We start from the raw sequence: 12,865 nt of genomic DNA, 5'->3' as shown, positions 1-12,865 counted from the left end.
CCCAAGCTTGGTGCAGGAAGAGTTAATAGGTTTAAATGTAGGGTTTTTTTTCTCTGTAGCTTTGTCAGAGTGAAAGAGAAGCAGCTCTGGTAGCCAGTGTGGGGAGTCTCCTGCACCCCCACCCCTGTAGTGAAGGTCACCCAGTGAAAATAAGGTCCTCCTAAAGGTGGATGCTTTTCCAGAGAGGAAAATGGCACAGGGTGAGAAGGATCCACTGACAGTCAGTATCCATCCTCCATGCAGAATCCCTGCTGTGTATGGTCTAGGATGGGGAGGAGGTGGACCCTGAGATCCCCACATGCAGCTTTCAGCGGCCTGGTGAGGGCCCTGCCTTACGTCCTGGCTCATGGTCACTCTCTGGCTCTCCAGCAGGGTCAGCATTGCCCTGCTGCTCGGAAAAACCCACTGCGGGGTCAAGGAGGGAACAATGCTGACTACAGGTGACCAGGTGGCCAAAAGTCCATGTGGCTATATCAAAGCTGCTAGGAAGTGGGGACCCCTCCCCTGGCTGCAAGGACTGAGCCTGGGAGGCAAGAGATGTAGCATTTGTTTGTCCACCCCACAGCACCAGGCTCAGCAATCACTCGGCTGTGTTTGGCCAGTGAGGAAGGAAATTCCTGGGGGGCAACAAGAGTCCTCTGTCCTCAGGCACTGAAACTGCCCTGCACCCTCCTACCACTGCTCCCAACACTCATCATCACAGGTTGCTCAGCTTCTTTCCCTTGTGGACAGACTTTTGTAATGTGCTATCAATAAATCAATTCCCTGTTTACCTCCTCCAGAACTTCCAAGAATTCATGTCATTCCAGCAGTGGCATCATTTGACAGAGATGTGAAGACTAGTCTGACCTGCCACAACACAGAAATTCCTCTCCCAAACACATATTTCTCCAGTCACTGGCAAAGCTGAGATGGCCCCTCCAGCCTCACCTCCTGCCTCCAGCATCAGCTCAGTCCCAACACAGGCAGCAGCCACCCGGAGCTGCCCTGGCAGAGCCCATCTCTGTGAGTGCCCATCTCAAGGCACCAGGTAGGTGTCAGGGGCAAAGGGACAAATTCTTCATCCTGCCCAGACCTCCTCACACCCCATCTACCCACCATGGGGATCAAAACCTCTGAGTCACTCCACATCTTCCTGGTTCCCCATGCTTTCTTTCTGGTGTCCTGTCATACCCATTCTCTCTGTCCTCCTCCACCCTATCACTTCTCCAGCTTTTATTTGACTTGCTGAGGTTCTGAGGGGGCAAACATCTCATTTCCTTCAGGGGAAAAGAGATTTTATTACTGAAGGTGAAGCAACAGAACAAAAGTCTGTAGCAAGTGGGCTGGACCCCAGTGGACAGGCACAAGAAAGCAGCCATGCCTCAAGGAGTTGGGCATACAGCTGGACCCCATGTTCAGCTGGAGGCTGAAGCTACTAGAGAGTTATAGCAAAAAATGCTTCCCCCTGTTGGAGCTGTTGGGGTTCGCACTCTCCTTGCTGATGTCAGATTGCTCCTGTGTCTCCTTCTGACCCAGCAGGGAACAGCAAGCCATACTCGTAGTTTAACGAGTCATGACGCATCAGTGCGGCCAGTACACCTGGCCCTGGGTCTGCGTGGCTTTGGCTCACTTGCTTCCTGTCACATGTGTGACAAGAGCACGCACACGGCTGGCTGCTGGGGAATACGGTTGTTCAGCTGTGACAACTCGGTGGCTACTCTGCTGCTCCAGGCAACACAAAATCACTGACCCTTCTCTTCCTCTGCAGAGCAAGGGACATCCCAAGGACAGGTGGGGGATGTTATTGCTGCTGTCATCTTCATCACTGACCTCTTCACTGTGCTCAGGAGAACAGGAGGGAGTTTAAAATGCTGAGCCTCTTCCCTCGTGGCCGAGATGCAGAGAAGAGCATCTGCCTCTCCCCTGCACTGCTGCTTAAGAGAGATGGAGGTCAGGATATCCCAGGATCCTGCAGGGAGAGGTGGGGAGTGGATGAGCTGGAGACTCATTTCTGGTGAAAGGCAGCATGGGGTGATGTTTTGCACTGCTTTAGTCTTACTGCATTTTACTTCTTTTATTGTTTCTCTCTCCTTTTCAGATAAACCAAAGCCTTGGCAACATGCAAGGGCTTCGGATTAGAGGACACCTTTGTGCCACTCAACTGCAGTCCTTTGCCTCCTGTCTCTTGACACATCCTGCTCAGAAAAGCCAGCCCTGTCCAAATATTAACAGAATGCTTAGTTGGTCTGGGAGGGGGAGGGTTGCCCTTGGTGGAGGAGCTGAGTGACCATTCAGGGATGGACTCACAGAAAAACACATCTTCATCCAGGGAGGGCAGCCTGGACAGCCTCAGTTCCGTGCTGCATGGCTGTGCTACAGGCAACAGGCACACACTTTTAGAAATGCCTCTTCTCTGCTTTCAGAGAAAAATACACTGCATATAGGTGTGTTTGTATGCCTGCATGTATGATGTGGAAATGCAGGTACATGCATGTATGTGTACATGCTGTAAGTAGATATACAACATATATGTAGATGTGTACCTGTAGATGTATAGAAGTACACTTGGTCAATGCCTACAAGGCATTAACCAAGATCTTTATGTATTTATGCATTTTATGTGTGAAGATGAGCACATATGTAGGCAAAAATTGGTACTTCAAAATGGTAAATCCTCAAGCAGGAGAAGTTAGGGGTTAAACTGATGGCAAATCAAGCAATCAGAAAAATAGGACTCCTCAGGAGAAAGCTGCAATAAAATTTTTATTAATCGACATTTCACTGTTGGGAGTTTACAAGATGAAGAAGATCTGTGTCTCTGTAGTTGTGAAAAAAAAGACAGACACAATTCAGCCATTTTCTGGCCTAGCAGGGAATTTGAAGGTTAACACTTAGAAATCTTGTATAAAACCAGGTGGGGGGTGGGGGGAAGCAGAAGGAAGGAAGGGGTATGGAAAGAAGGTATATGGCACACAATAAAAGTGAGAATTTATGAACCATACAAGGTGATAAGGAGTGTTCAAAATAATCTGGAAAAACTGGATTGCTGCAAGTGCTAATGGCACTTGGAAGCAGTTTTAGCAGTTTTTTTCAAAATACATTGAAAACTAAGGAATAGCAGTGAGAGCCTAGGCTCTTACTGGGTGTACACAGGTAAAACTGTTGATAGTGATGACTTTTGATGGAGGTTTCTTGATACAGAAAAGTTAGTCGTTTGCATACAAAAAGAAACAGATTTCTGTATTCGCGCTACAAGAGGATAATGAAAAACTTCTTCACCTTTCTGCAAACTAAGGAAAGTTTTAACAGCATCTATTAAGCATAAGTATTTTCAGATCAGTAGCCAAGCAAATTTGCATCTCAGAATCATAGAAAAATTTGACTGAGGAGGCACCCGGCCCAATGGAGTTTGGTATTAAAAAATCCTGGTTTACTAGAGAAATCCCAAGGTCTTGGAAAAACATGTGTCAGTGTCCAGAGACAGAAAGTGAGATGACACCCGACTGTTAAATGGTTCTGTAGTAATAATCATAGGTAAAAGAGTGTGACGTTATTACAAGTTAGCTAACAGATGCTCCAACAATTAAAAAAAAATTTCATAATGTAGTATTAAAAATAAAGTTGTGAGAAACAAACCTGACTTCATTCTTTGACAAAATAATACATTGGTTGATGAAAGCTCTGGCGCAAACAAATCAAGAAATTTGTAAATTCTGAAAATAAAAAGGGTAACATATGTATATATCACAATTTGCATTACATGGATTAAGTAGCAGCTAAGAGGCAAAACTTCATTGTCCAAAAAGAAGCACCAATCACTGCTGAAAATGTGTGTCTCTCTGCAAGAACTGTGCTGTTTAATAATTGCACCAGGAGGTGCAACTGTAAAAAAACACTTTTTATAAAATTTGCAAATGTCAAGGAGAGGGAGTCCTTCAGATGAGCATGAGGCAGGTGAACATCCTCAGCCAAGACAGGATGCTCAGTGGTGTTAGTAGAGTCTCTTCAGGTCCTGGACCACCATGCTCCCTCAATGCTGTTGATCCTTGAATCCCTCTGAATTGTCTGACCTGTGGGAACACCTAAGAGTGGCCAGAGGCAGAGTGCAACTGCTGGTGGAAGCAGTTTTTGCTCATATCCTTTCCTCTTCACTTTTAATACCGCTGTTCTGGCTCAGGACTCACAGAAGCTTCGTGGACGGCCCGCTGGACTCGGACACTCCCGGACACCCCCAGGTGGGTGTGTGACCGCTGGCTGCTGCGCAGACAGCGAGGAAAGACAAGCTGCCAAGAGCAGGAGCCTCACTGGCAGCCACTGGAGGAGTCACTGTCACCTGTGACTGACAGTGCGGAGTTCAAAGCCTGAAGCTGCAGCACCCATCCCCAGAGCAGCTCTTCATTATCCTGGAAGCCTGGGGAGGGCCCAGAGCACAATGACAGGAGCATTTAGGAAGGTCAGACAACCCACGACAGGGCCACTCTGAGCCATTACTCGGGTCTCACTAAACCAGTATCTATCAGTCACACCACAGAAAATACAGAGTGCTGGTGGCACCGTCACCTGCAGAGAAAGGCACGGTGAGAATCAACCACTCCAAGTTTTATGTAGGCATGTTCAGAGCAGATTAAGACATCACATCCTCAACAGTGAGGATGACTGTCCTAGCTAGCAGTCAGTCAAAGGGGTAGACTGTCTTTCAAGGTATCCAAATAAAGGTCAGGATAGCTTTTTCAAGCTGTCCTTTCATAACAATAATAATTTTTTTTTTAAAAAATCAATTACATCAGTGAAAAGAGACACTGGGTAAAATTCCAAGGCCTGCGTTACACTGGAAATGAGAGCTGGCAGTTTGTCTGCCTTTTTGGCTTATAAACTGTCTTGGAAGGAAGGAAAAACAATGGAGATATGGAAGAAATGCATTAGGAGTAGCCATATTCCTCATAAGGAGAAATATACTATGGCATTTGATTTTGTTTGACTACCTGTTCTCTGATACTCCCCACCAGAGTCTGCAATTACTGTGTCCCTGAAGGTCTCAAGCTGGATTTAAGTCACAAAAACAAGTGAAGTAGATACTCTGAAGCAGAAAAAAAAAGTAATACTCACTGATAAACAAGGTGACCTTGTGCTTAACAGCAATACTCATTCCATTTTAAATATAAAACACTTATTACAGAAAATGTCACTGAGACTAAGAGTGCATCACATATAAACTTGATTGCATTAAGAAGACAGGGATAAATAATATTAGTCATTCTGCTTTTCTGGGAGGCAGCCACGCTGCCTTCCAAGGTCAAATGTGCCGTGGCCAAGTGCCACATGGCATCACTGCCCAGCCACGTGGATCGAGGAGCAGGAATCTGGTCATCATCTGATTAGCTGCTGGGCACACCAGCCCATTGTAAAGCACACTGTGTCAGTGCAAATAAATATTAAATTTAGGCATTTAAAACTAACTCTTTAGTAGAATTGTTGGATATAAGACACAAAATTTTATACATGCTTTGTCAACTTGCAAAGCAAAAGATTAAGTTCTTTGCACTTGAGGCAACAAAGATTACTTGGAGGCTGTGGCTGCATTGTTTTGTGGATATGGACAAGCCAGAATGTCTAAGGTGGTATTAAAAGAGCAGATATTTTTCAAAGAATAAAGCAAAGCTCAAGATTATATTTTCCCTGTAGGTTCCACTTGTTTGATTATGCCTCTGCTCATTCAATTTTAGTTAGCAAAATAGATTCAGCAGTTTAACTACATTGGTTTAGAAGCACTTTATGAACAGAGCTGAAGCTCAGCTGCCTCCAAGAAAGCATACACTGACCAGAGGTAAATAATTTAAATAAACTGTGTTTGCTTCAACCTCACATTATTTCACAACCACACATTCTGCAGTGCTTCCAAAGCTGTGGGCTTTGTTTCTCCAGCACAGGTACAGCAGCACAGGCATTGTGTTCAGCCAAAGCCCTTTTCTGGAACATGGCAGACACAAGAACAAGAGAGGCCAATCCCAACCCTCCAGGTCAGTGTGCTGGCCCCCACCAGCCATGCACCTGCCACCTCTGTGACATTGGAATTCAGTGTACATGCAGCACAGGAAAGACATGGCTTACCAAGGGTTGCTTTATAAGCCGTAGACATGTCGCTCTAGAAACGTGAGAATGCTGGATGGAGCTCTGAGCAACCTGGTTCAGTGAAAGGTGACCCTGCCCAATGGGTTGGAACTAGATGATCTTTGAGGATCCTGACAACCCAAACCATTATCTGATTCTTGGTATCTCTGAAATTGTCAGAAGCCTTGACAGTTGTGCTCACCCTCACATATAATTGCCAAGTTCATCACAGATCAGACTGTGAAGAACACTTTATTTGGTCTGAAGGGTTACAAGGATACAACTTCCTGAAGAGTACAAAATGCTGACCAAAGACACGTCCTCACTAGTGCTGCGTGTTTGCTTCTCCTAGTGTCACCAATCTTCTGCCGTGAACACTCTGTCTGACGTGTCCTTCACCTGGACTTCAGTAACATGAGCAGTGATAAGCTACAATGGATAACAAAGTGCCTGTAACTTTTCATATTCTCTGCCTCTCAAAAAACCCACAAACAAACAGAAACCACACACCAAATAAAAAAAAAAGAAAAAGAAATAGGATCAGTCTTTTTGTTTCTCAAGGCCTCCAGCTCTGAATTGTGTCCCAGACAAAACAAGGGACTCATGCTTCCCTCCAGAGCATGATGTGTAACATTAAGTCAGTCCAGCTCCCACCCACTGCAAAAACATGCTCCTCCTCCCAGGTAAGTTGAAAATTCCACTTCTCCCAGCACACCCAGGTGGGTTCCAATGCATTTCCTTCAATGAGTGATGAGCAGATGCTGAAGAATGGCAGATATTCTCTCCAGAGGAAAAATTAACTAAGAAGTCCAAAAAGCCTGTCTGGAGTGGAGAGGGTTGATTTCAGGCTCCAGCAGCAGTTGGCAGCAGCCCCTGTTGAGGAGAGACAGCAGAGGAATGGAGACCATCCCCACCCATGTCTCCAGGTAGGTTGCAGCACTGGGAGCTCCTTCTTCTGAATCAGGAAAGCAGAAAGGAGGGGAAAGAAACACAAACACATCCCTCTGTCACTGCTGCTGTCCCCTTCACCAGGAGCTGGGTCAAAACACCTGGACCACCACATCCCTTATGTCCTGCAGCAAGAGCCAACCATTCCACAAGTCCTGGCTGGCTCCAGTACCACAGGCAGCATTCATCCAAGGATGCATCCAAACCTTCAGGAGGTGGACCAAAGCACACATACTGTCAGGTTGGCAGAGGACAGTATGGATGTCCTGCTGGGGACCAAGGAGTGGTGTGCCAGGCTGCTCCAGACCCTCTTAGTCTCTAGCTGTGCTAATCTCTCATCTTTTTATTCATGTTATCTTCATCTGAAGCCCAAACAAGCCCAGAAACTGTTCCACCACCTGCCCCTGGCCAAACTGGGGCATCACATCCAGCCCTTTCCCCTCCTGAGGTATCACACTGGGGGTAGACACTGGGTCACACACTGCTCGGAGCAGTTTCAGCCATTTTACTCCAGAGATCCTTTAAGACTCTTGGACAAATGCCATTGCTCCCAGCAAGTTGTTACTGTTTGCTTTGTCAGTGTGTTGAGCAGCCTTTTCCGCAGCCGCTTCAGTTTCAGACACGTTCAAACCCCACCCTGCTGAAGAATGGGTTCTGCCACCCTGATCTCATCACTCAGCACTTCACACAGGCTGCAGAGGTGTCTGTGATGGCCTTATCTCCACTGGGCACTCCCTGCACAGCCTGATCACTGTTTTGCCCTTCAGAACATCTGGCAGGTGCCTGATGCGTTTCAAGAGAGATCTGTTTAGTTTTGATTCCTTTTGCTAGTTGTTCCTTGTTTGGCCCGGCTTGCTGCCTTTCTATATGCAACATTACAAAGTTTCTCTAATTTTCCAGTTGTAGACAACCCCAGATGCTTTTTGGAACTTCCCCTACCCCACTGGACAATGGTTTCTGTAGCCCACAAGAAAAGGTGTTCACCCCATTTTTCAGCCCATGAGCGTGCCCAGTTACCAAGGATGGCAAAGCGTGACAGGAGTGAATTCAGGTGATGAAAATGTGAAAGGGGTGACACTTTTGGATACACAGCAGAAAACAGCTGTGGCAGGTGCTGTTATTCAGTGCAGGGCACTGGAATGTCACAGAGAGAGGGGAGAGAGGAGTAAGAGGGAACAGCAACACTGCCCCAGCAGGTAGTGATGTGGTGACAAGAGGAGGCAAAAGGGGTGAGGGACAAATGAAGGGTAGTGGCAGAGGGCTGTATGGGGTGGTAACACTGATTTCCCACCATATCCAGGTGCAGCTTCCAGAGAAGGAGGGTACAATTTTCTTCTCTTTTTGAGTTCATTCACTACTGTTCTTTCCATTCAGCTCCCTCTCCTTCCCTTGTTTTCAACTCTACTTTTTATAATTTTCTTTCCCATCCTTTTAAAACAGTTCTGAAGTCCTGTGTTTGTTTAGTACTGTTTTATTTACAAATTGCTGGTTTCCCCTTTTGTAATATTTCTGTACATACCTAAAGCATCCTCACAGACCCATTCTCCCATGAAATACCATCAACATCTTATTAAGTCCTTAGCATGAAAGATCAATTACCTCAGCTGCTAAACATGCACATCCTCAAACCAGGAGCATATACGTTGAGATTCTTTACTGCCAGGGGATATGAAAGAGAAAAAACCTGAGACCCCTTGAAGTGGACCATTATTCAAAGGGACAGAGGAAGATTCTTTCTCTAAAAAAACAGCCTATATGGTCTCACTTGATGAAAATCCCTTCCCAACCCCAAAAATCACCCAGGAGTACAAATGTCTTGGTATGTGAGATGTATTTGAAGCAGCTGAAAACTTGATATAGAGTTAAAAGAAGAAAGGACAGAACGAGACAGTGACTATAATGAAGAAATCTCTTCTCAGTATCACTAGAAGCAGTCACAGGCTTGACTAAGATTCACGTTTTGTTGGCCAACCTCTTCTGCTTAAAAGAAAGAATGAAACAAACAAAAAAATTAATATATGAATCCAGATATTCTGAGTCCTACAGAGGACAAACCTCAGATTACTTCATTATAAAAACCGAGACAACACCAAAGAGTATCTTGTTACCTAATGCTTCACTTAAATTTATCAAGCTACACTTTGAACAAAATTTAGGTTCTTTGCCTGCTGGGTCATTCCAGACCTTTAAGACCATTTCCAGACCATTGCGTCACTGCTGGCCTGAGATCTTGCAAGGGAGGACATAAAACCTCTCAAGCAGAAGAATGAATTGAACATTGGAACAAATAAAAGGGAGACTGGAAGGTGAGGGTGATGCCTTTTGCTCCTCCTTTTGAGAAGGGTGTGGTGGGAGGTGCTCCCTTGGGCCATTTGGCTATGAAATCCGGCCTTGCCCATAAAAGAATTAGGATTTATAGATTGACTTTTCTTCTTAAGGCCTTAATTACATTTGGATTCCCTTTTCAAGGGTATAGGTTTTGGCTTATATTCCAGAGGAGAGATCACCATCAGCAAAGCAGAGCTGAGAAGCAGAAGCAACATGAAACCACTGGGATGGGAGTGCCTGGGGAGGGCATTTGGAGAACCACATGAGGCAGTGTCAAAAATCAAGCTGAACATAAGCAAGGCTGTCCTGTCACCAGCTCTGGTAAAGCTGCAGGCAGGCAGCAGGGAGCACCTGTGTCCACCGAGCTGTGCCAAGGCCAGTGCTGCCTTGGGCTCGCAGGGGACCAGCCCCAGCCCTGCCATCTCTGTTGGCTGGGGAGCAGCAGCTGCCGGATGAAAAACTGGTCTGAGGTGGCTGCTTCTGCCTCCGATCTCCAGGAACAGGCAGGAGAAATCAGGAAAGGGGTGGGGACAGAGAGCCAGGGAGTCAGGTGGCTGTGATAATGGTTATATTGTTCGGGCTGGAATGAGGAAATTGAAGATTTCACCAGGGAAGAGCAGGGGAGGGTGGGGGGACGTCAAAGAGGCTCCATCTTGATTGCCCACTTATTAATTGCCCCTCAGGACAAAGCAGATGCAGAACCAGTCCTATAGGTTTGCTGGCTGCTGTTCCAGCCTGGACTGTCCACCCAGCCTCCAGATGTGTGTTAGCTTAGCTGTGCCAGTGGCTGGGAATTTTGATCTGGCCATTTCCACACTTGGTCCCATAGCAGCAGGACTGGAATGAGATCAGTGTCTGTGGAGCTGTGGATCTGGCTGAGTGATCCTCCATGAGGGAATGTGCAGCAGAGGTAGAGCTTGGTGACTCTGATTCTCTCGTGCAGGACAATGGGTCACAAGTAATGAAGATGGCAGCTGGCTTGGACACAAAGTAGCGTGGCTAAAGGGTTTAGGTCACTGGGCTTCTTCAGCACGCTGCCTCATACACCGTTTCCAAGAAACCTGAAATATGGATGAAAGATGGGAGTCAGCAACATTTTTCAGAAGCCAATTCAGGTTTGCCAGATGAGTCTTCTGGGGTCTACTCACCTTGACTTCATTCTCCTAGGAAGAGAGGCTGTGTTCCCTCCACCCAGTCTCCAGCAAGACTTTCTCAGTCCTACAATATTTTGTTTTCATTATTCTGCCCATGCTGAAAGGCACAGACAGAGCTTCAGTTTTCCCCTGGGGCTCCCTTTTGCTTCACCAGAGTGGCACTCTGCAGCCACTCTGCTCCTACAAGGTACAAATGAAAACATGCACTGAAAATCAGCCTCCTGGGGACATGAAAGACTGGAAGTGTGTACATGGACATGCTCCTAATGCTTATTTGGGACAGACACCACTGCTGCCCGGCAAGTTACATCAGTAGCAAGGGAGACGGCATTCAACAGCCCATTAGATTGGTTTGCAAATCCCTGATGGCTTTTTAATAATGACCTTCTTTAGAGATCACCACCTCTGCCCCCAGGGAGTCCCTGCACCCTGGGGAAGCACCTCCCTGCTGAAGACAGCAGCCATTCAATGTGTAGCCTCACATCCACCCATCTTTGCCACCTACTGTGCTGGGGATTCTTTGGCCAAATAAACTTACAGCAACATCCATGATGCTACTCCTTGGCTGTTCGGACCACTAGTTTTAATGCAGAAAAATATAAGCAGCTGCAGGTAATCCAGAAACAATCCCAAAATAATCACAGCCTTTTGCTTTGTAGCAGAAGGAAAGTAAAATTGCATTTACAGATATATGAAAAAATTAAATGGATCAAAGGTCTTACAAGTAGTTTAAAAACATGTATAATTTTTTATACTTGGAATCCATACCAGACAGGGAGAGATTTTTCTTTTTTTTCTTTTTTTTTCCATCACAGCAGGGACAGTAGCAGCATGTAGAAAACAAGCTTGTTCTATTTTAAAATGTTGTGTGTACTACAGATCATTATAAAATTCCTACCTGGGCAGATAATCGACGTAGCTGGTAAAGGAAACATTTCAAATTTGGTGCCATAAAGAATGATTCATGTTTACTCAAAGGTTGTTCAGTAGCAATAAAAAGCAATCATGCATTCAGAGCTTGTGAAGATGAAATATACAGAAGCACTGCCCAGAACAACAGGGCGCTTCCCATTTCACAAGAAAAGGAACTAGTGACAAGGATCTTCTCAGCATAAAGCTGCTTGGATTTAAAATGTTGTTAGAGGTGGAGTAAATATGATGAACCAAAACATCCAAGGATGATTTGTAGTGCCTGATGGAAGATCTTTCATCCTGTTGCAAGACTTGGGATTTCAGAAGACAAATTATCACATAATTGCTGAGCCTGAATGGCAGTGAGGGTAATAACCATCAGTGTCAAAACCAGTTCCATCAGGTGTGACTCACCTTGATAGGTCAATACCTCTGGATGGAAATATCCAGAAAGTTGTGGATGGGCAAAATGCTCAGAAGACTCTTGTGTGAAGAAAGATTGAGGGAGGAGTGAATCTAATCACCTAAATGATCAACAGCAGTTGCTTTTGCAAACTGTACCACTGTACCACTCCTTACCACTGTCTTCTGTTGCAGTGCAGTGTGCCTGAGGAAAATGGTACCATTTATGACTGACAATCTGGGTCAGAAAATGGTCACTTCAGTGACCTACTTCATGTACACACTAGGAAAAAAAAAACAGCACAAAAACTGGGAAGATGTAAGTAATAATTTTAAAAACCCAACCCTGAAAAGTTAGCAAATTCTGATCTTCTTCTGATGAAGATTGAGACTGGCAGCTGAGCTGGCAATAGGAGACTTGTCTGCATTGTCTCTAAAGTATTTGAGGAATCAAGTGATAACTGTGTTTGTAGCAATGTTAAAGATAAGTTTTTGGCCCCTTTGTGCACTAGCAGTCGATCTGCAGCACACCTGTGTGACCATGGGGACACAGGCACTTTTACAGAGCCACGACCAAAGGTAATATTCGCAGGACTGAAGCAACTGGAAGTCACCTCGGGGCTGATACATGATCCAAGGTGTGACACAGCAGCAGATAACTCATGGCAGCCAAGCAGCACACTGGGGGGACAAAGAGGGAAAGGGGAATTGCTCAGAGCAGAGCTGTCAGGGCCACTGCAAAGAGTCAAAGGGCCAGTACATGACTTTTTAATTCTTAAAAAAACCCAAACAACCCATAGATAAAGTATTCTGGAAAATAAATTTAGATGTGTATGTGTAGAGGGAGATACACAGATAGATGGGTATTATCATTATCTGCTATTCTTGTCTAAATCTGGTCAAAGGCCAAAAGTTCTCCCAAACAACATGGTGATGGAAATTGTCAGCTATGACAAAATGCTGAGAAAATTGCTTTAGACTGTCATTTGAACACAGCAAATCAGTCCAGATGTTTGAGGTCTTAATTATTC

This window comes from Anomalospiza imberbis, chromosome 2, assembly GCF_031753505.1.
Source record: "Anomalospiza imberbis isolate Cuckoo-Finch-1a 21T00152 chromosome 2, ASM3175350v1, whole genome shotgun sequence".
In the NCBI taxonomy this organism is placed as follows: Eukaryota; Metazoa; Chordata; class Aves; order Passeriformes; family Viduidae; genus Anomalospiza; species Anomalospiza imberbis.
This window is presented reverse-complemented; position numbering follows the sequence as displayed.